The 24009-nt window shown below is 32.7% G+C and overlaps 2 protein-coding genes across 2 annotated transcripts in view; both read left to right on the top strand.

The window, feature by feature from the left end:
* Positions 1–24009, top strand: part of LOC124354378 — a 221149-nt gene that overhangs the window by 127139 nt on the left and 70001 nt on the right. The window lies entirely within an intron of this gene.
* LOC124354377 overlaps positions 1–24009 on the top strand; it is an 84014-nt gene that overhangs the window by 44097 nt on the left and 15908 nt on the right. The window contains exon 2 of the mRNA XM_046804781.1: positions 23177–23275. The gene's annotated coding sequence lies outside the window, so the exon portion shown is untranslated. The remainder of the gene's footprint in view (positions 1–23176; positions 23276–24009) is intronic.

The following is a 24009-nucleotide window of genomic DNA, read 5'->3' on the forward strand; positions in this document are numbered from 1 at the left end:
AAGTACCCAAATTTCAGATAACGTTTCTCTTCTCAAATAGTCGTTTGTTTTTTAATTTCTTGTTGAATGGTTTGATTACTAGACATAATTAAGTTATATATCTTTCAGCTTGTTAATTAGAATTTAGATATTGAACTCCGTAATTGTTGGAACAATATTGTAACGTATTAAAAATATTCACGAAAACAAACTGGCTTTTATTTTTATACAATAAAAAAAAACAAAAGAAGCTAAATTAAAGAATAATTTGGTGTAGCTTTTTAACTGTTCGTGACAAAGTTTTTATTTTAGTAAGGACTTTTTAGAATTCGGCTTATACGTAGTTCCCCAGCCTTGAGTACAAAATTCTTAAAGACTTACTATAAACAAATAGTTGGCTTACAATTATAAGGCTCTCACGAGACTCCTGCGAATCAATTATATAACACAATGACACAACTTTTCCTTATTCAACTGTATATTTTTCTCCCTAGTTCTGAGGCGCCAACGACTGTCGATAAGTCACTGACTAACTTGCGTAAGTCCTCTGGACTATCGACAGAATAAGGTACGGGATTAAGCTCGCCAAGCGTACACGACATGTGTGAAAGGCTGTGGATTAACCATATTCCTGAACTAACACAATTCTCTTCAAAAGATAGTAATATTTATTACATTTGCCACCGGTATATCTTAAATAAATACTGGGTTCTCCACCTTCGTTAGTTCGGGTGTAACGTGTTGTTTATGCTCTTGGCTCCTGTGCAGTAACATCACTCGGTTTTATTCTCTTTAGTCTAGACTTCATTCTGTTTTGATTACCAGTCAGACATCGCTTGATAATTTATTTTTACTTAATAAATTACTTAATAATCATTACTTTGAGTGGCAGTAAATTTTTGCACGTTTTAGTTTTTTATGTAATAAGAAGTTTTGTACCTGACGAAGAGGGTAGACTTTAATCCTGGAAACGTAGTGCTATAATTGATTTTAACATGAAACTGTGGAAAATGTGCGAAATCCTACTAATATTTCAAATCATCCATCGACAATTCCAAATTTGGATCAATTCTCTTATCAGTTTTATTGGTGTAACATTAGGCCTAGTTTAATGGTTATTATAATTTTTTTATTCTATGCTATAGATTTATACTAAACTATAGAAGACAGACAGACATACATACGGACACTGATGGAATAATACCACCCCGTTGTCCGATATACCTTATACCATGTTTCGCCATTATTATTTAATTAAATTGTTAATTTTCCTCCTTAGTTGTTGGTGCCGACGCCCCTCACTATATTATTAATTACTCCACAATATATATTTGCTCGACTGAATATCAAATTAGATACACTCTGAATGTTCGAAATATGTGATAACCGGTCCCACCTAGTGTTCTATGCGGGTTCACGATCACACACACACACACACACACACACACACACACACACACACACACACACACACACACACACACACACACACACACACACACACACACACCACTTTTCCTTCATCAGTCAATTGTACTGGTCATTGTTCAGCAGTCAGGTTGGAGCCCTTATCAGCAATTTACATTCTGTCCAATGTAAACTGCGAACTAAACTGTCGAGCTGAATCCCTCATACATGTATTAATCAGCTACCACAGTTCTAAGTGATTTTGTCTAACACGTGTGGCCCATTGAAATATTCTACACTATATTAGTATCGAAGAAACATTGAACTACTTTGCAGATGGAGTTCAGTATTTCTTCGATGCTCTGTCTTCGATATAGACCGCTTCAATATCGACGTAGACACTTGACTCCGACATTAGTCTATAGAACCTCTTCTTAATATTTAATACACATGTAATGACTGTCATCCGCTTCTTATTCATTCATTTTAAAGTGTAAGTAAGCATTACTCACATCAAATGTTCGAAAGTATCGCTTCCGTGAATCGAACTAAAATGTTATCAATTTAGGGTATCATCGCTATTTCTTTTACCATGTCAAAGTAATTTTAAAATATGTAGAGGATCGCCGTCAGATCGATTTATATATAAAACCTGGATTAAGGTTATATCCTAAACAGATGAGCCAATATGTAATATTACCAAGTCCTTAAAGTCGTATAAGACCTTGGTCAACCATATTCTTTATGCTTGTCTCGTCACTTATTGTTGTTTCATCACTAGTCTTGCCAATATTTTCTGGAATATGCAACAAATAAACTTGTCTTAAACAGTGTTTCACGAATTACCATGTATTACGAATTATCAACCTACTTTTCCTAACCAAAACCTTGGTCGTGTATTTATTATACAACATTCCATACTAGAGCTTGGTCATATAACTAAGACTTCGCCAAGTGTCCAAACATGGCGTGCACAAATACAGGATGTTCTAGTTCTCACCCTAAAACTGCCAACCACACATTCCAGGAGCGTCCAAACAATGGAATTATCGCGTGTAGGATAAACATTAACCCCGGAAGAGTTCGAACATCAAAAAGAAAGAGCTCACTAAGAGCCACTTCAGGTACCGATGTCTATCGATTCTTCTTAAGTACAATGCGGTAATAGCACTGTTTCTTTTTCTTTCGTTTTAAAAAGAATGTATATAACTACAGATAAGTTCGTACTTTGAATTGTTAACAACTATTAGAAACTAATAATTCTATTGTTTTGTTATAATTGGAGTTTCCTTGTTTGTTATTAAGGCCGAGTGGTAAAACATCTTAAGATAAAATAGTAGAAAACGGCTTTAATTTACAAATTATTTAGTATTTGCCAAAACTTCTTATAAAAATATTGTTTTCAAAATCCGGTAATACAAATTTTATTGGGATGGTTGTGGCCTTCAGCTAGTGAAGTATTGCTATTTAACACTTTCAGACCCAGCAGTCTATATTAATAAGTAACCAGTATAATATTATCCCAACTTACATGAGGAGTGTTAACTGAAACAAAACGTTATAAATATGTGTATCCACTCTCCTCTTTAGGAGTAAAAGTTTAAAACGTGAGATTAACTTGCCTCAAGGTTAATGGAATATTAACGGCTCATGCTCGAAACACCCACGTCGTCAAAGGTGGGTTCCTTAAAAACACCTAAAACATGCTTTCTTCCTCAAAAAGATATAAATCCCTTTAAATAAAACTATAACAGAATATATAAAAACGTCTTACATGACGTAAAGAAACAGCTATCGCACAGACGGAGAAACATAACAACGGACGGTCAAATGATAATATTATGATGCCAAAATTATTACATTTCTCCCTTCTTAGGACTAAGAGAAACCTATGTATGTATGTATAACACAATATGTATAAACCTTTTAACACTTTCTTTTTACTTTTATTTTCATACTATGTACATTTCGAAATCTGTGATTTCATCTTCAGGTACTAAGGTTAATTAATTATGAAAATAAATAATTAAAACAAAATTGTCATGTGTTTTTTCACTACCTTGGTGGATAAATTTGTTGTATTTAATTTTACGTGTGATCAATGTATATTGTTTAAAAGTCTATCAAATAATAAATTTTTTGTTAGAAAATCTTTGTCATTTAATAATATATTATGATTAATTTTGGCACTTTTGTAAATTTCAAAATGTTCTAAAGTAAATAATAAGCGACTTTTTTACTTGTGTGTAAAATTTCAAGATTGTTGTCGATGTTAGTGTATGTATGGCCGGTGTTATTTAAATGGTCTGCATATTTTGAATTTGTTTTGACATTGTTTGACATCATGTTTTCAATGTTTTTATGTGTTCATTAAATCTAATTTTGAATGATCGACCGGTTTGTCCAATATAGTGGGATTAACAATCGTTGCAATTTAATTTGTATAGCCTACTCCACTGTTGTTGAATTTTGAATTTTCATTTTGGTTTGTTGAACTGCTTTTGTTTTTGATTAAAAGTCCGATGTTGTTCGAGGTTTTGAAAGCCAATTGATATCTTTGTTTATAAAATGATTTGTTAATTTTGTGACAATGTTTACCAAGTTAGTCTGATTGAATGTATTTGATATCTATTTCTTGTTTCTTCTTATTTTCTTTCTTTGTGTAGTACTTCGATAATACATCAATCATGCTTGGTTTATATCCATTATTTTGGGCTATGTATTTAATAATGTTTAATTCTTTATAAAAATCTTCAGTTTTCATTGGAATGTTGTGTAATCTGTCGATCATTGATTTGAATGCAGCCATTTTTTGGTGATGTGGGTGATTCGATGAGGAAGAATAATTAAATCTGTGTATGTCGGTTTTCTGTAAAATTTGAAATTATGCTTTCTTTACATATTGTGTTATACATATTTATCAAACACTTTTTGAAGCTACATCTCTACTATGTATGTAGTTTCAAATCTCCAGGACATTTCTATCAAGAGTTATCGCGCAAACGAACGAATGGACAACGATGCAATTTTAACCAGGCCCAGTCGGACCGTTAACAATAACAATTTGAATAATATATCTAACTGATGTAAGTACAAACCTAGCAAATGGATCACCTTTACATTGGTAACCAAGAATTTTTCTGAAATATTAATACCTGGAACTTGGATTTGCAATATCGCATTACGAGTTAGGCCCCAGACGCCACGTTACTTGTCACATTTGCCTTATCAACCCTGACACTGTGACCTTTCAATATTAACAGCAAATAGAGGACCTCCTCCTTTGTGTACCCCTTTTCCTCACTGTGTACCTAAACTGTTAAAATAATTCAACTATCCAGTTTTTCGTGGATACGAAATTGAATCGTATTAATTCTTCCAGACTGTGATTGGAAATAGGTTTATTTGCCAAAATGAATATAAATAAATATAAGTGGTACATTTTAGTAATTGTTAGGGAATAAAATACTTATGTTCATTGTTTATAATATTAAATTTAATATACTTTAATGCTGCTTCGTTCATTAATCTTACTATATCTTGCTTAATCAGGTAAATCTAAATCATTTAAATAGGAACATTAATGTTTCTTCGTAGTTCATCACTGAACTGGATCATGTGAAAAGATTACTACAGAATGTAAGTAAATGTTCTTCTTACATTTGCCTTTGAATAGTAATCAAAGCATTTACCAATCCACCACATATACAGGTGGCCAGTAATACAAACCCGACATTCCTCTTGGGCCAATTACTGAAATTCACAATCCTAACACCACTTTCAGAACAATCTGACTCGTTTATAAAAAGATCATTACTTCACTGAGAAGTCAAATATTTTGATCTGGCTGTCACCTAACAGACTAGTTAGCTTTGACGTCGATTGTCTTTTAATTAATATTCGGATTTCTGAATCACTAAACGAAAAAATTAAAATTCCGGTCCCCGCAGTTATGAAACTGATAACTATGCACTTGATGTAATTACAAATTTAAATTGCGTGGTCTCCAATTTAAATGGATATTTGTTACATAGGCAATTATTAATTAAATATACCTTTATCCCCTAGACTAACAAAAATACTATTATGTTTTCTAAATATTTAAATTTAAACATTAAAACGAAGACATACAAAGAAAGGTGTCAATTTAAATCGTACAAGTAAACCCCCGTACAGGTAAATGATTGCAATGTCAGATAAAAATGTTGAATTTATTCTACTCGTATCTCACAGCTTTCGTGATTTTCTTCCTGATATAATAAAAGTAACTTAAATTATTTCTATACATTAAAGGAAGAAATTCTTCTTAAACCAAAATAAATGTAGCGGATAGGTTTCTAGAGCTTTGTCGTAGAAGTAATCATAATGCACCTTCAGCCAGTGTCTCGTACTCTTGTAGCACGATAACACAGAGTGAAAAGAGACGCAGAGATCATTACGCTACGAGAGGGAGAGAGAGGGGGCTAACACAATCCGTATAATGGAAACACCGAAAAGGTTTCCCGTGTTAACCACAAGTGTTTGTTTATTTGTTTTCTTGTATTTCTCTGCGTCTGTTTATTATCAACTAGCACTAATTCCCAGAGTTGCGCCTGAACCACTTCGGAATCGTTGAATGTCTAGCTTTGACTCTAGAGCTCACGAAACAAAATCGTCGAATACAAGTCAAATATATTATATCTAATGGTATAACTAAATTGAGTTGTACGTATTTTATTTTTATCTTAAATGCGACACTAGACTTTATTGACATTTTCTTTTTCTTGAATGTTCAGGCAAGTTAAAAAATCCTTTATAATATTTATAAATGAACGATCGACCAAAGATGTCTCTGGTATATCTTGGATCAATCGGGTTTCCCTTTAAAACGATAAATTAAGAAGACTTGTGCTATTTTAAATGTAGGATGAAGACGGCCCACATAAAGAATATCCCAAAATGTAGATTATCTGTTCCCAGAATTTTCATATGGTTTCCTCGTCTATCGGATCATTCACTCGATCAACATGTGGCTTAGCTTCTATCATCATCATGTAGCTTAAATATATTATTATTACAGACATCCTGCAATATTATGCACCTTTTTATGCCCTTAGTTTTGGTGATGCATCAATTGTAATCCGACTTTGATTGTGATTAGCTGAGTAACCTACTCATGACCAATTGGAAATATATCTTCTTTACCAAGAGGTTACCAGCTTTTTCAACAATTTGACCCTAGTTTCATTGTTGAATTTACTTTTTATTGTTTCAGGTTGCTCTTTTTCTACTCGGGGTGTTACGTACTTTTTTGTAACATTCTATTTCGTGTTTGGTTTTGAACTGTGTTTTGCTATAGTTTAATTTTCCATATCCTGATGTTTCGAGTGCATATGTTCATTCACTCGTTTACATATTCGTATTCAACATTTGTAGACTGATCCATAACAGCAAGGAACTTCGCAGGCTCAAGGCGTACTCGTACAAAGTGGAATCGATCCTTCACTGGACTCATCCACTTTACAATCAATTTTAGAGCCGACTTGAATATAGTTTCGAATTGTGTATCTTAATATCCTCCATACTTTATTAGTAGTTCCGTATGTGTTATTGTATTGTTTTTTAATAATTTTTTTACACGTTGCTTAGTCACATGAAAGAACTTGAGACTATTTTAAACTTTTACTATACTAAACTAAGTTTAAAATGCAAATTTGTTCGTATATGCAACGTATATTGTTTCTCCAAAAACGTGAATATATTTTTTATAAAGATTTTATAGATGTTTTTCATTTATGAATTTACCGTGTATTTATTCCCACGAATATGCATAATCGAATCAAATATATCGTTGTTTTCTCCTCTTCAAAGTATTACGGCTCAAAAGGTTAAATGTGTTATTTTTTGGGAATACCAGAATAAATTATTAGACGATTTTACGAACTACAGCCCGAATTGAAAATAATGTTATTAATAGACGTTGCTTTTAATTCTACAGTAGCATTTATTTTAGGCCTTTCGAAATTATTTATTTTACGGTTATTTTTGCAAAGTAAAAACAAAAAATATTTATGATAATGTCCATTATATTTTACATTAATCATTACCACGATTCTCTTAAACTATAATTGTTACATATAAGAGTAAATGATTCAAAATTATTTTATATTTAGGAGATTTGTTTTTTATTACCAGGTTATGAATAGTTAAATATAACTTATTACTCATTCTTACTGTATTATCTTAAATATTTTTGTCCCTCACTTTTGAACTCAGATATAAGTAAGTTAGCTTGTTACTTTACTGTGTAATAATCTTTATTGAGCCTATTACTTTGTCCAATATAAAATGAACCTAATCACTACTTACTGCATTTCAATTTTTCAATATTCGTTCGTCCTTCGTTTAAAATACATAGAGCTCCAGAATATAAAATACCTGTCTTATTTCAGTTCGTAACTGATTTTTTCAAGTATATTTTTCACATTTCAGTACTCTATAGGGTCACATTTCATAAACATGCTATTTTAGAATACGTATAATATTTATCTCTTTTGTTTAATATTTTAATATTATTCACATAAATGAAAAATTTATTAAGTCAATGTACTACTTAGAATGAGCAACGCCAGTAACTATTCATTGAGATAATGCATGTTAAAGTTAAATTGCAAAATACTGGATTACAATTAACAAATATGAATAATAACCATATTTTTGCTTTAATCGGTTACTTTTATTTTGTGTAGAATATGTCCGGACAATATATGCAGATACATTGCATAGTGAGTGTTATGGAATGTTATTACCAAAACGTGAGGCACAGAATATTGATACCTGTTACTGAGCGGGCTGGAGGTGGAACCACCGAGCTATTGTGACGTGAAGGCACCTTAGTCACGCCAAACATGAGCCATCGATCGTCAATGTCAGTAAAGCTGGTAGCTGTCTTTGTCTATCTCTGCTGTATAGAATGGAATACCTAGTACAATGTAGCCTAGGTAGTCATAGTACAGACTGCGTGTTTTGAAATGTTATTACCACAACATCAGACAGACAGACAGTATTGATAGCTATTATTGAGCAGCCTGGTGATGGAATCACCAAGCTATTGCGTCGTGAAGGTACCTGAGTTACGCCAACTACGTGCTATTGATTGTCAATATCAGTAAAGCTGGTAGCTGTCTTTGTCTATCTCTGCTGTATAGAATGGAATATCTAGTACAATGTAGCCTAGGTAGTCATAGTACAGACTGAGTGTTTTGAAATGTTATTACCACAACATCAGACAGACAGACAGTATTGATAGCTATTATTGAGCAGCCTGGTGATGGAATCACCAAGCTATTGCGTCGTGAAGGTACCTGAGTTACGCCAACTACGTGCTATTGATTGTCAATATCAGTAAAGCTGGTAGCTGTCTTTGTCTATACCTGTTGTATGGAAAAGAGTACCTAGTAGGTACTCACAGTACAGATTGAGTGTTTTGGAATGTTATTACCACAACATCAGACAGACAGACAGTATTGATAGCTATTATTGAGCAGCCTGGTGATGGAATCACCAAGCTATTGCGTCGTGAAGGTACCTGAGTTACGCCAACTACGTGCTATTGATTGTCAATATCAGTAAAGCTGGTAGCTGTCTTTGTCTATACCTGCTGTATGGAAAAGAGTACCTAGTAGGTACTCACAGTACAGATTGAGTGTTTTGGAATGTTATTACCACAACATCAGACAGACAGACAGTATTGATAGCTATTATTGAGCAGCCTGGTGATGGAACCACCAAGCTATTGCGTCGTGAAGGTACCTGAGTTACGCCAACTACGTGCTATTGATTGTCAATGTCAGTAAAGCTGGTAGCTGTCTTTGTCTATACCTGCTGTATGGAAAAGAGTACCTAGTAGGTACTCACAGTACAGATTGAGTGTTTTGGAATGTTATTACCACAACATCAGACAGACAAACAGTATTGATAGCTATTATTGAGCAGCCTGGTGATGGAACCACCAAGCTATTGCGTCGTGAAGGTACCTGAGTTACGCCAACTACGTGCTATTGATTGTCAATGTCAGTAAAGCTGGTAGCTGTCTTTGTCTATACCTGCTGTATGGAAAAGAGTACCTAGTAGGTACTCACAGTACAGATTGAGTGTTTTGGAATGTTATTACCACAACATCAGACAGACAGACAGTATTGATAGCTATTATTGAGCAGCCTGGTGATGGAACCACCAAGCTATTGCGTCGTGAAGGTACCTGAGTTACGCCAACTACGTGCTATTGATTGTCAATGTCAGTAAAGCTGGTAGCTGTCTTTGTCTATACCTGCTGTATGGAAAAGAGTACCTAGTAGGTACTCACAGTACAGATTGAGTGTTTTGGAATGTTATTACCACAACATCAGACAGACAGACAGTATTGATAGCTATTATTGAGCAGCCTGGTGATGGAATCACCAAGCTATTGCGTCGTGAAGGTACCTGAGTTACGCCAACTACGTGCTATTGATTGTCAATGTCAGTAAAGCTGGTAGCTGTCTTTGTCTATACCTGCTGTATGGAAAAGAGTACCTAGTAGGTACTCACAGTACAGATTGAGTGTTTTGGAATGTTATTACCACAACATCAGACAGACAGACAGTATTGATAGCTATTATTGAGCAGCCTGGTGATGGAACCACCAAGCTATTGCGTCGTGAAGGTACCTGAGTTACGCCAACTACGTGCTATTGATTGTCAATGTCAGTAAAGCTGGTAGCTGTCTTTGTCTATACCTGCTGTATGGAAAAGAGTACCTAGTAGGTACTCACAGTACAGATTGAGTGTTTTGGAATGTTATTACCACAACATCAGACAGACAGACAGTATTGATAGCTATTATTGAGCAGCCTGGTGATGGAACCACCAAGCTATTGCGTCGTGAAGGTACCTGAGTTACGCCAACTACGTGCTATTGATTGTCAATGTCAGTAAAGCTGGTAGCTGTCTTTGTCTATACCTGCTGTATGGAAAAGAGTACCTAGTAGGTACTCACAGTACAGATTGAGTGTTTTGGAATGTTATTACCACAACATCAGACAGACAGACAGTATTGATAGCTATTATTGAGCAGCCTGGTGATGGAACCACCAAGCTATTGCGTCGTGAAGGTACCTGAGTCACGCCAACCACGAGCTATTGATTGTCAATGTCAGTGAAGCTAGTTGATGTTTGTGAAAGTCGGTGATGCTGGTAACTGGGCTTTGTCTTATCTCTTTTTTGAAGTATTGTATGTCAATGCAAAGCAGTTTAACACAGTAAAGATGTGAAGTTTTTTAACATAGAGTGTTGTGAAGTTTTTCTAAAATGAATAGTATTTTGCATCATAATTGCCCCAAAATAGAAAAGTTTACAAATATTCCAAAACTAATCAACATCCAAACATTATACTAAGTTTCTCCCTTAGAGTAAATTCATACATCGTAACCACACTCATTTAATCGTTTTATATTTTTTAATTTAATTAAGGTAACTTTATATTGAAACACGTTTCATCATGAAATATTTTTTGTGTGTGTATAATGTTCAAGTTAGTTAATGGTTTTTACAGTTTATTAAATTTTAAATAATCCTATCAAATATTCATATTTGTGTGGGTATTTAGTACAATTTTACTTAGCTTATTAAACCCCTATTTGAGTTATAACAAAAGGTGGTGTGCGCTGTTTCATAAACAGTTTAGACACGCAATGAAGGAATTAAAACGTTAGGTTCATCATGTCCAATACTCTAACTGGCTGCGGTGTGAATATTGAATACAGCTTCTTCCATAATGGACTAACATTTTTCAGAAGTAAAAATTGTTCTTTAACTTAAATATGAATTCTTTGTACTCTGTTTCAACATAATAACGTATGTAAAATTAATTCTTCCTATTTAAATACAATTTTTTGTACTTTAAACACTTTTTCTATTTTATTATGTTTTTTACACAAACTCCTGGGAACTAATGATCTAGTAAACCTAGTATATGTTACTAGAGTTAATCCTTAACACCTAATATCCTTTGTACTTTTTTAATTAATAAAACTTAAGTTTAATTTTTTAGCAATTCTATTTAAGCAAAATAGTTACTTTAATAGATTATACAAATTTGAAATTTATTAGTTTTAATTAAAAGAAACCTAAATCCTACAAGAGGTAATGATATTGTGATCATAATCCCGACAATATAAATTTACAGTTAGCTGATTAGAGCATTTAAATCAAAACAGCTTATGTTTATATAATGACAGATGGTATTGTTGGTACTCGGCTTTATGAAAAAGAATTATGTTCCTTGTTTATGAACCAATTTCGTGATATTGTTCGATTTGTAATTAAATTGTCTAGCTAAAGTGTAATATCTTACTTTTTATCATGTGTTTCTTGAAGATATGCCTAAATTATTTAAGAAGCTGGCGTTCTCATAATAAAACTTGTGAGATATATTCTTTTATTTTCCTTTAATTACGACTTTATGTTATGGATATATATACCAAATTACAACTTATTCCAACAAGCCGTTCTTAAATTAGAAATATATAAGTCAAAATAAAATGGTGGCTGTTCGAATAGTTATTGATATTTCGTAACTTTTAATATATTATTAAAAATTCTTTGACTGTGGTCCAGAAGTAATACAGAATAAATCCTGATGGAATCAATTCGTTAACTAAATTAAAATCAAGCTACAACAAAGCTTTCAACACGATGATGAGAGATTATCATGGAGGTTAATAAAATCGCAAATTACAAAATAATCCATTAAATCGTAAAATCTCGATCTATGTCACTATCGCTTAGTATTGATTTGAGTGTACAAAACAATCTTGGTAACTACGTACTCGTATCCAGCCTGGGTGTTCCTAAAACCATGAGTAGATACTCTGGAAACATTTCGTAAACCCCTCTTGGATAGAAAAAGGTTAAAGTCAAGGCTGAATAAATATTGTATTGCCTCAGTCTCAATATTCAGATACGAATAACTCTACCTAGAGTTGATATTCACATACTAAATGTCAACCTGCAAATAAACATGGCCTACTTTAGCCGCATGTAATAATTCATGTACTTTCTCTCAGTCTGCAGTTCGCAGAAGAAAATTTTGGAGGTAAAGTCTGCAAACAGTACATGGAAGTTATTTACACTATATCTTCATTTCAGTTTTTTACCAGTTTATTTCAAATATATACACATTTTGTAGCTTATTTGGACATACAATTATGATTCAAAATAGTATTGTACGAGTTTGATAATCACTCAAACCCGAGTTTAAGGAGTATATGTTCCAAAATTTGAGTTTTTTTATTGAATCGCATATTTTTATAGCGATTTTTAAAATTATATTTCTACCTTAATCAAGAAACTCGAAATAAAACTTATAACGTTTACTATTCCGATACCCAGTTATTTAAAATTTAATATATTGATATTTAACTTTAAACCAAACGTTATACAACAATACACTTGTTTATATTGGTGATTTAAGTAGGGCGCATTGGATTTGACTGTGATCGTGAATAGCTTAGCCTCAGGACTACTTGCTTTAATTACGTTAGTGAATTTTGCAACACAGTATTTCAATGTTTAACAATATGGGTTTAAGACATTTAGAACGCATTGGTAAAATCAAAATCATCTGCTTATTATTTTTATGTTCTGTTTATTTTCTTTTTCCGATCTTAGTGATATTTATTTGCTTTTTTGGAAGGGTTACTTCAGGTGAGCAATTATCGACTAACCATAACAATTACTTAAATAGTTCACTTCTGGCGTTTTATTCATTTTTTAATAATGTCTATTACAATTATATAATTTAAACAATCGTTATATCAAAGCTGCATGTAAAGGATAAGCCTTTATTAGAATTATTTAATTTATTTTCTGCGGAAATATTCAAAGTATGAATATTTTATTTAGCAGGGCAAGTAGACGGTGCGGTGGTAGCAGCTGTAAGTCTCTCTTTACCTCCCTCTCTCCCACAACCCCCCTCCGTCCCGCCACCCCTAGTCTTTCAGTGCTCATGTACGCCACCAGCCAGACCATTAAATATGTCAATATTGTGCAAATAAATGCGTTTTCCAATTTTAATTTATTTACAATCTGATACATATTACTCCAAGCTTCGTTTAACAGTAAAAGTTTGAAGAACATCGTTTACTTTCTTTTATTAACCAAACGATGTATTTACTCAAAATTTAGATTAGAAATCTAAGTTTAAAATTGGAAATCCGACAGTGAAAGTTAAAAACTGGACCCAAAACCTTATTACCCTACTAAAGATATTAGACTTAATAGCTTAGAGTGACACAAAAATAAATATACTACTAAAATAAATTATGTCTTACTTAACTAGATAATACAATACTAGAAATTTTAGGATATAATAAGTTTTAGAATATGATTGTGACCAATTTGTGCAATCTATTTTCGGAATGTAATTAAAAGAGTGCGGTAATTCCAAATCCTAACAATATGAATTATATACATTTTTTCATTTTGACAGTGCGACATAAAATATATATATATATATATATATATATATATATATATATATATATATATAAATTAGTACCTCGTACTTTTTAATTGTGTATATAACGTGTTTATAACTACAAACAAAAATAGAAATGATAAATGTTATGTTAAAAGTATCATCAAGGTTTTCTTATTTAACCACGTCGTCTAAAAATTACCATCACAACTAAAATTCTCGAATACTTGACCTTGATGTGACAATTGTATTCATTCAGTAAATTTCTGGGCGAAACTGAAATTTTTGACTAGAAATGATGATAACCATGACAGCATGTAAGTACTACTACCAGACAATTATACATTTTCCAAAACTCTTTTATGTAAAATGTATTTGTTATAACTTTTAATAGAATATGGTGTATCCATCTTCCAGGTCATAAAACTTCTAAATGACAACCATTACACGTGGAAGAAAGACATACTTGAACATATTAAAAAGATTAATTCGAATAATTTCTTTCACAATATAAAAGTACCCACCACTGCTGGAATAAATGTAACTAAGTCATGTGCCCATAAAATGTGCATATCAGTAAACGTGCCGAAGCTTTGGTAGTAAAGTAGACAGTAGCGTTCCTAACGGCTGGACTCGTTACTAGACCGCACGCAGCACTGTTTGCGGCTGACGTCGTAACTACTCTCACTCACGCAGCGTCAACCTGTAAACGTCACGAGTTCCCTTTCAGTGACGGATTAATGAAATTATCTGACCGTAGTCCGTTTGCTTTATTGTTTACCGTTTATGTCGTTCGTCTCCTTAACAAATGTCGTTTTGTCATTGCCTAAATCGTCACGATTTTATATTTAATCTTACAATTACTCTTAGATAAATATTTAAAAATAACCATTAATATATTAGTTGTTTTTCAAGTATGTTACTACCATTTCTCAGAATCACTAAAAAGCTATACTTTTGCATTAAGCTTAAATAGTTTGAAACAATTGTGAGATACAAGTTTGGCGCTTAAAAATATCTTTATACAAGGTTCCTATGGGTATAAAAGCAAACTAAATCTCTTCCAGTACATTAGGAAGAAGAATGCACTCTAAGAGTGGCTATAATCGTAAATTTCGATTCAATATACCGTAACAGTATATACTGGATTTTAATTCGTATAAATACGTTACTATCAAAGTGTTGAACTACCAAAATACAACAAAAGGGATGGGGCACAGTTTTTGAGGTCAATAAAAACCTGCTGTTCCAAAATTTAGATGTCATTGAACAGAGAGGCGTATGGTCGGCGTAGCCTACTATACGAGATTCCCGTATAGAAGTGATGACTTGTTTCGTTTACATAAACTAGAAAAATAATTGGACTGAGGATGAAGACATGAGGAACTCCATAGCTCAAATCCATTGTACTTGAAATGTGATTTGCAATTAGGATAATCTGTGTTGTATGGCTTAGAAATGATCAAATCCACGACAGGGGAACACCTCGAATGCCATGGGATACCAGTTTATCAAGCGGTCCTTTTCATCAACAAATATCTGATTCTATTTAACAAACACCCAATGCGTTAAAAACTAATCTGAAACGCTCTTTAGCGTCTAAGGCATTTTATGCCGTCAACGAGGTTTTAGATTATGGTTGGGACACCTCTATTCTAGAAGACTGGCATTGACATTGGCGGTGGAGAGAATTGGCAAATGATTAGTATGCATTAATCGAAAGACTCATTTTCTTAATATAGTATTGTGAACGAAAATTATAGATTTATCTGGTGTGTCTTTTGCCATATAATAATTGTTACATTGTCTATGGCAATAAATGGTTTGATTTTGACTTTGACTATGAAGACTTTTTAATGGCTGATTTGTTAACATACTATCGTATTAGGTACCTACTGATACCTAAATAATTATAAGCACATACTGGTTATTATATATTCAAAGTATTGTATCCTTTGGTACTTTATAGTCTGAATAAATAGGATAGTTAGCATCCTTCTGCACATTATTATTACTGAGCGCTCTTACTAATTATTTATATTTACTCTGTGCAGAGTTACAATACAAACAAGGTAAGAGTACGCCACACCACATCTGCCCTCTCATGACAAGATACGCTGAGGTCGTATATAACATATCAAGTCTATGGCTACGTGTGCCACTGTCTTGTGTTAAAATGCCGTATGTTTATACTCGGTTTCTTCATAAATGCATTTATTCTTCAATTTTATCGTTGCCATTATAGTTACCTACAAGACCAATGTAAAAATTTCCACCAAATTCCATAAAACTCGCACCATCATCGAACTCAATGTTGCTCAAGACTACAGGTCAGGTCAGATATCATGCTATTATACATACAGGTAGAAGGAAAGACAGAAATGAGATATTTCCACCTTGACTAGTAGTTGCCTTCGCTAATGCTCATCCATTAAAACCAATGTGAGAGACCATAATTTAAAAAATTAAATAGTTGATATTGTGAAATAAGCGACAAACCTTTCTATGCAAATTTTCGCAGTAGTAAAATTAAATTACACTTGGCAATATTAAATCGTTACGCCAGATCTGTTCGAATTCATTATGAAGTAGCCTAATAATCGTGTTACTTGTATGTCATAGTGATGGTTGATATGTCGATGTGTTGTCATTGTTATAGTGATGTGTTAAAGTTGAGTGGTAAAACATCACCAATCTGCCTCAACTGACCATATTACTCTATACTTTTCAAAACATTATAACCGCAACCTTAACCTTCAAGGCATCAAAAGCTTTGATAAAACAAAAACAATCTTTCTAAATGATCAAAACATTACAAAATCATTTCTTATTTGCTCTACATTCTTTTACAGCTGAAATATAACAATACATTATTTTAAACTTTGAATGGCCACCATATAAAAACCGTAAGGTGAGAGATATCGAAAAATGTATAAGAATAAATGTTTTTAAATCAGTAAAAGCATCAAAGATGTTTTCTTTTGGTATATACTGAGTACTACTTAAGACAACATTTGTGCATAAATGCAAGGCGTTTGCCATCTTGAAAACTGTAATAAATTTGTTGTATAAAGGGCTATTTAAGACGTCTTTTTCAGAAACTTCCGTAAAGGTGACTTCAAGAGGCAGATTCGTATGAAATCTACCTATTACAAATTAACATGTCCTCAAATTACACAATTTCGTTGAGACATGTTTATATCCAATCCACACGCCAGTCCTCTTTCTTTAATGAATTATTAATTTTTCTTTCTTCTATTTGCCCTTACTACTCTTCCTCTCTCCTTTCGTTGTGGATTATATCTACCCTTATCCTCCTCTTCTATCACTTCTTCATATCTTTTTTCTATTATCTGCACATCCGACAGAATATTACTATTATAATAACTTATAGTCAGGTGCCTTTTCAATTCTAGTCCCTCCTTGCATTTATTGAAAGTTTCTTTTTTTTCATCTTAACGTTTACAATGATTACACCAACTTGAACCCCCATCTTGACCACAACATCTGTGACGTGTCTCAGAGTCTTCGTACTCTGTTCCTACTAAATTAGTGTTCCTTTGTATACTTAGTACAAATTGTCCACGCTATCGCTGAAAATTACTCGTGCATTGTACTCGAAAGCATAGACGTTCTCGATGAAAGTATTTTATCACGGGCTTCACGTCATGGTTGCAGAAATTTCCTCAATGACACTCTTAGACATTCCTTTTCACTTCAGCATATAAATCTGTAAATCTCTAAATCATGATTTTTAGTTTGTTCATGTACATTTCAGTTATCAAGAATCTGATGAATTATTTACAGCCTCATTCGGAATCACGTTGTATCCACCCGCTTCTTATATATTGTCCAATTCAATTCTTATAATACTTAAGTCATTGCCAATATCCAAAATTGTATTTATAGCCTTACCGACGATGCTTTCACCACTCATATTAAAATAAAATTAAAAGGGTAACAAGAATTGAGATTCGTGCTCTATCTCAATTGTCCTAAAATTCTCATTGGACTTATCACGGGCTCTCGTAATTCTGTTAAATGATAGGAAGTCATCTCATTCTAATACTCACTCAACTGATTTAAATCTTAATGCAGGAAGAAAGTGAACATTTTTAGACTTGATTTTTAAATAGAAATAAATTAAAAGTAAACCTGAACCATTGCTAATTTGAAAATGGATCGATTAAAAAGCTTTCAAACATCTTTGAAATTTTATAAAACTTTAAGTAGGCATCTTCTGCTGAATAACATCTCACTCAGCACCAATAGAGGTTATTCAGAACCAATTAAACATTTCACCACACCCCGTTACATCTTTTAAGAGTCGATAGAGCGTGACAACTCTTTTAGAGTGCTGCCTGCTGCTTTGAGTGCATCATTTCCGAGAGTATAAAGAGCAGCGTAGTGACGTGACCGTACTTTTGTGGACAAGTACAGAGTACTTTATCTCTTGGTCTGTCAACAGAGTCCAGTGGTCTGGCGTTGTTACACGTTAGTGAGATAACAAAACGAGTTGTTTCTATCGAAGCTTCAAAGACATATTTCCCGTCCGGTACTCTATGTTTACCACTCACACATGTTTGGATTCAGTTTTTATAAATATCAGTCCTGTAAAGAAAAAATCTGCGTGGATTGAATGTTTATTTAAAATAGTTGTATTAAGATATGTCATTCTTCTACAAAATGTTCTTCTTCCATGTTTAATGAACTCTGGAACCTGAACTGCTTTTCTAAATTTAATCCAATTAATTCTGTTTCGAATAAAAAAACAGATAACCGGAAGACGACAATCATTATTACATTTCATTTTATTAGTTCAATAGTTCAATATAACAATTTTAAAGAGCCTATACACTGTTTATAGTTTTTTTCTCTTTGGACAATTTAGTATACATATTCATAAACAAAAATTTGAAATACGATTTACCGCCTCTCCTTCAATTGAGCGGGAAGCGGTAAATTTACGCACCCTAAATGTACTTCCCATCATTTCGGTAAACCCATATCCAGAACGATACTCAAAAAGGTAGACTGTGCCAAATTTGAAGACACAATTTAAAAATAGGTCCTCAAAGTGACTACGCACGCAGGTGCACTCATATTTAAATATACAGTTTTTTTTTAAACAAGGAACAAAAACTTGTTATATGGGTTGGGATCTGTTAACATTTTTAGAATAATGCAGGCTGAACGTCATATTTATTTAAAAAGAAAACCGAGAATATTTTCTTTAAATATTTATAGTTTTACGTCATACTCAATTAAGTATTTTAAATTTCTAGACGGAAATATTCACCTTTGTATTGCTAGGCGTTTATTTTTTTAATTTCTCTCAGATATATGTTTTATAGATGAAAAGCAGATGTATCGGTTCATGAACTCATGACGATGGCAAATGTCTGATGATCTTGCAGTTTCAACTCACCCGTCGTTAGTGATAAACTCAAAACACTGAAGAGGATATTTTGTCATCCTCAGAACAGCCAGACTTATCATTATTAACGAACGCTATGATATTGCATTGGGCGTCAGTGCTACAACAAGAGAAGTTTGATTAATTTACATAATAGATCACTCCACCCTGCATTAAATTGGATTGCAAGACAACTTTGGTGACTTAGTGAACATCATACTACTATGTCTGTAGAACCCCTAGAACTTTAGACTTCAATCGTCAATCTTCTTCCCTCAATTTACATAGATAGGTCAGATTTTACGTCCACTTAATTCAGCTAATAAATACGTTTCTTTTAATCCATAGCACCTTTCTTTACTGGTAACGTAATTTTGTCAAAAAAATCAATCCTTCTTTGTCAACTTTTCAAACAATCCAAAGTTGTTGAAGAAATGTACGCTTCAACTAATTTTATCCTCACCATGAATGAAAAAAACAATATTTTCCAAATAAATTCCTTCATAAGTTTAAAGGGCTTTAAAATTAGATCACAGCTCTTTACGTACGTTATAAAATTTATTAGTTCGCTAAAAAGTTATTAGTTAACGTCAATTGAATTACTCGTATGTGAAGCCTATTATGCAAAAGTTATTGGAGGCTTTAACCGAGCCTTAAAATTTAGAACTAAAATGTATCCCAAGGTTAAGTAAGCTCCACTATAACCCGCTATACGGCGTCGTTTAGTTCGCTGTCTTTTACGATCGTCGTAAAAGAGTTCGGTTCGTCTTTTGTTTAAAATATGCAAGGATGTTTAGCATATCAAACGAATTTAAAAGTTTGCTTTAAAGTATAAATATGTTATCCAGTATTTAAAATTTACCATAAAATATTTGTTTGGATCTACAAATGGTATCCGCCCATAAGACATTATAAACACTGCATCTTTATACAGATTTTCACAATATCCGTATTTGTTCTATAACTTCATAGTTTATTTATTTATTTGTGGGAAAACGGCTAGGGAAACAAATAAAGCGTTAGCGATAATGTTAAAAAACATGATTACTTTTAGGAAGTAAATGATTGAACACTTTACACTTAAAAACATGGAGTTTATTGACAGTAACCAGGTGCACAATTGTGAAGGTTTGTTCTGAGCCTTCGTCGCCAACTTTCTTTAGATCTCTTCAGACAAACAAGACTCCAGATTCCAGGTCTCGCAAGTATGAGACAGCGTTAGATACCAGACGCTGCAATAAAAGTAAGATGAACTGGAGCTAAATTCAAAATTAAAACAACAAGATATTGAAAACCCTGGGAGTCCCACTACATAAATGAAGCAAACACAGAAGATTTATTCAATTTGAATGAACCAATCAAAAATTCTATACTACTTCCACAAAAACTACAAAAGTGCATTTCAAAATTTAATTCCAAGTAATGATATATCTTTATTTTACACGCTGCGCAACATAGGACAAATCTATATTAAAATCACATTATGTCTACATGTTGTTAAAAATAAACAAATTTATTTTTTGTATTTACTTTTGTGATGTGTCTGAAGAACTAACCTAAAGGTCATGCGTGTACGTAACGCCACTGTTTGCGTAATTGCGTGTCGGTTATCGCGAGTATGGCGTGACCCTGTCATTCCCCCACACGAGTAAAGACTTACGTTCTCGTGTGTCCTCTCATGCCGTACCCACTTTAATGGGTCGTTTATCAAGGCTGTACCCATCATTCTCTGCTCGCATAACCTACTTTCACCTTATTGCTCAATAAACCTACCGACAATAAAGGCAGATGCCGATCTACAATACAATATTCGACGTTACGTTTATGTAAAGCAGATAGTTGAAGATTCTCCTACAGAGAGCACAATAGGAAAAGTAAATGCCCTGGGTTAGGATAGATTAGGCTATATTATGTGAGTTTAAGCTTAAATAATATACACTGAGTGGCGGTGAGCTTAAATCACAAGTCACCTATTCAACCAATGGGCATTTTCAGACTAACCGACACGTCAACAGCATTGCAACAGCAACAGCAGGGGGCGCTTATACACCTGACAGTAATGGCGCTGCAGTTTTAATACAGTTAGCATAAAGAGTGGTAAGCTACTTACCGATTATATTTATTGTCATTAAAACGAAAGTGTTGCTCAGGGAGAAAGTTTTGGGTTTACCCAACGTTGAAAGTCCCAATAACTTTTTTAATTTTTTCGTATGGTTTTTCAAAAGAAATTGTCGTTTTCAAATAGAGAATTGTATAATAAAATGTATTATAAAAATGTAAGGCTTACCTATTATAGTTAATCTTTTAATATAATCGAAGTTATCTCCCTTATTGAACTATTGTAACTGAAACGAGTAAAAAGTAGATCATATTAAAATGCATAACAATTTCTGTTTTATAAAAAGTGAATGAACATAGAGTAGGTCTACAACTATTGTTGTTAAATTTGTCAGAAATTTACACTTTCTGAGTGGTTTTTGTTTTATTTAATAATTAACAGATGCGGTTAATTGAAATTTGGATGTTTTCAATCGCCTTGGTACTCCCCTGAAAAATAGTGACATATTCTCCATGAATAATTTTCAAGTAAGTCACTTATCAACATTACTGTCTTGATTTCTCCAGTGATTAGCTCATCGTACCCATTTTCCAGAAATTTAAATATGTCTTTCCACGATTTCTCTTTCAAATTATTTAATATGTATTACCCTTATTCATTTCATCCCACAGACACGGATGAAATTCAATAAGAAAACTACATCGTATTTACACGAAGCATATTACTAAGCACTTTATAGTGTTAACAGAGAGTAACTGTAACTGCACGGCAACAGTCACGTCGGGGGACTGCAGCTCGACAGCACGTCCAGGTCCAGCACGTCGCCAGCACAGCACAGGTGTGAACGCGCTGTGCTCATAACATTATATTGTCCCCGTGCTGTGCTGTTAACGTGCTGTGTAGTGTGAAAATGCCCGATAAGTATATAGTATGAGTTATATACTTAAACGCCGATAGTATTAACTTCAAACTAAGATCATTTTACCAAGAGATTGTTTCAGCGAAATGACTGAGGTATAGCACATATGCATTATCTAAATATTTATTTGGAACTATTTTTTAAGTTTTAGGATACAATTTAATTATAAATATGATGGTTCATGGATCCGAAAATAAAATTATTTAGTTCGGCAGAAACGTTGCAACTGAAGTACACCTTTCTATGGTTTAAGACGGGTGTGTTGGCAGCCATCTTGATTTGAGTCCCATAACAACAGTGCTATAATTTAAAAAAATTTACATTTCGTCATAGAATCATGGTAAATCTTATTTTAAAGATATGATTAATACACATCTAAACGATTTTACTTCTTGTTAGAAAGTTTATACTGTTTGAATATGTAAACGATAAAGTACGAAAAAAGTATTTTCAAAATAACAAATAAAACATCGAAAAAACTAAGGTGTATTATATTAGGTTAGTTAAGATTATTAAGGGTATGTCAGGTTAGAATAAGTGAGGGTCACATTAAGTTAGATTAAGGTTAATTAGATCATTATTTATTACGATAGATTTATAATTAAAATGTCAAATATTTTGAAATAAATTTAAACAATTAATAAATAAAGATATTTATTACACTTTATTTTATTAATTTTAAGTGTAATTAATACAATTCATATAATAAATAGAATTAGTATAATTAAATTTATTTATTATTATTATACTCATTTTTTACATTTTTAAACGTGGTTTACCATTGGTTAGGTGTATAATTAATATAAATATTATAAATAAATATTAGAAGAAAGTTGCATGTTGCTAGTATAATATCCCTAACCAATTTAGATTACTAATCAATTTGTTTACCACCAACAGGTAGCCATAGTATTGTGTTGAACCACGGATTATTGATATATCAAAGATAACAAAACATTGACACGTCTTGTGAAAGCGAAGTCATCTATACTGCCTCAGGTATGTCGACTTACTTTTCAATTTTTTTGTTGTAGTGTAATATTAATGTTTTATGATTTTATGTAAAACAATGTTTTAAGGTTACTTGAAATAGGCTAAAATAAATAACATGTATTTGTATATATATATATATATATATATATAAGTTATTTCCACTTCTACCAATAGTACTGACTATTCACAGCACTTGTAAGGATTGTTATTGTTTATAATTACGCATAAAATTATTTTTCTCTTTAGATGAGAGGCTTGCTTTATTCAGATATAAGCCATATTTTAATCCTTTGAAATCAGAAAGAGACTAAGGAGGATTACCCAACAACTTTCTGGCGGGATGTTAAATACTTCTGTATTTGAATCTATAAATAGAGTAACTAAAATATTCACGAATTGCATTTCTTAAATATTATTTATTTATTTTTACTGTATATTTCAAGTTTAACGTTTGTGGGAAAGGACACATAAATTATATCGTACAGTAAAACTTTTACAGACTATTGATCAATAATGTCAAATAGAAGATTATGGCCTTTCTGAGTTGGCATTTGTCAAATCGCCAGATGGTGAGGCACTTTTTGGTTCTTAAAAGTATCACAACATCGGGTTAAGATAAAACAACCAATTGGTTATTGAATTATTACCCAAGACAATAAAAACAAAACGTTTCACTGAAATTGTTATTAGGGCACTCGACAGAATTCTTGAATGAAGCGCTATGTCCTACCTGTGTTAAT

The sequence above is a fragment of the Homalodisca vitripennis genome, chromosome 2 (assembly GCF_021130785.1).
Source record: "Homalodisca vitripennis isolate AUS2020 chromosome 2, UT_GWSS_2.1, whole genome shotgun sequence".
Taxonomy (NCBI): domain Eukaryota; kingdom Metazoa; phylum Arthropoda; class Insecta; order Hemiptera; family Cicadellidae; genus Homalodisca; species Homalodisca vitripennis.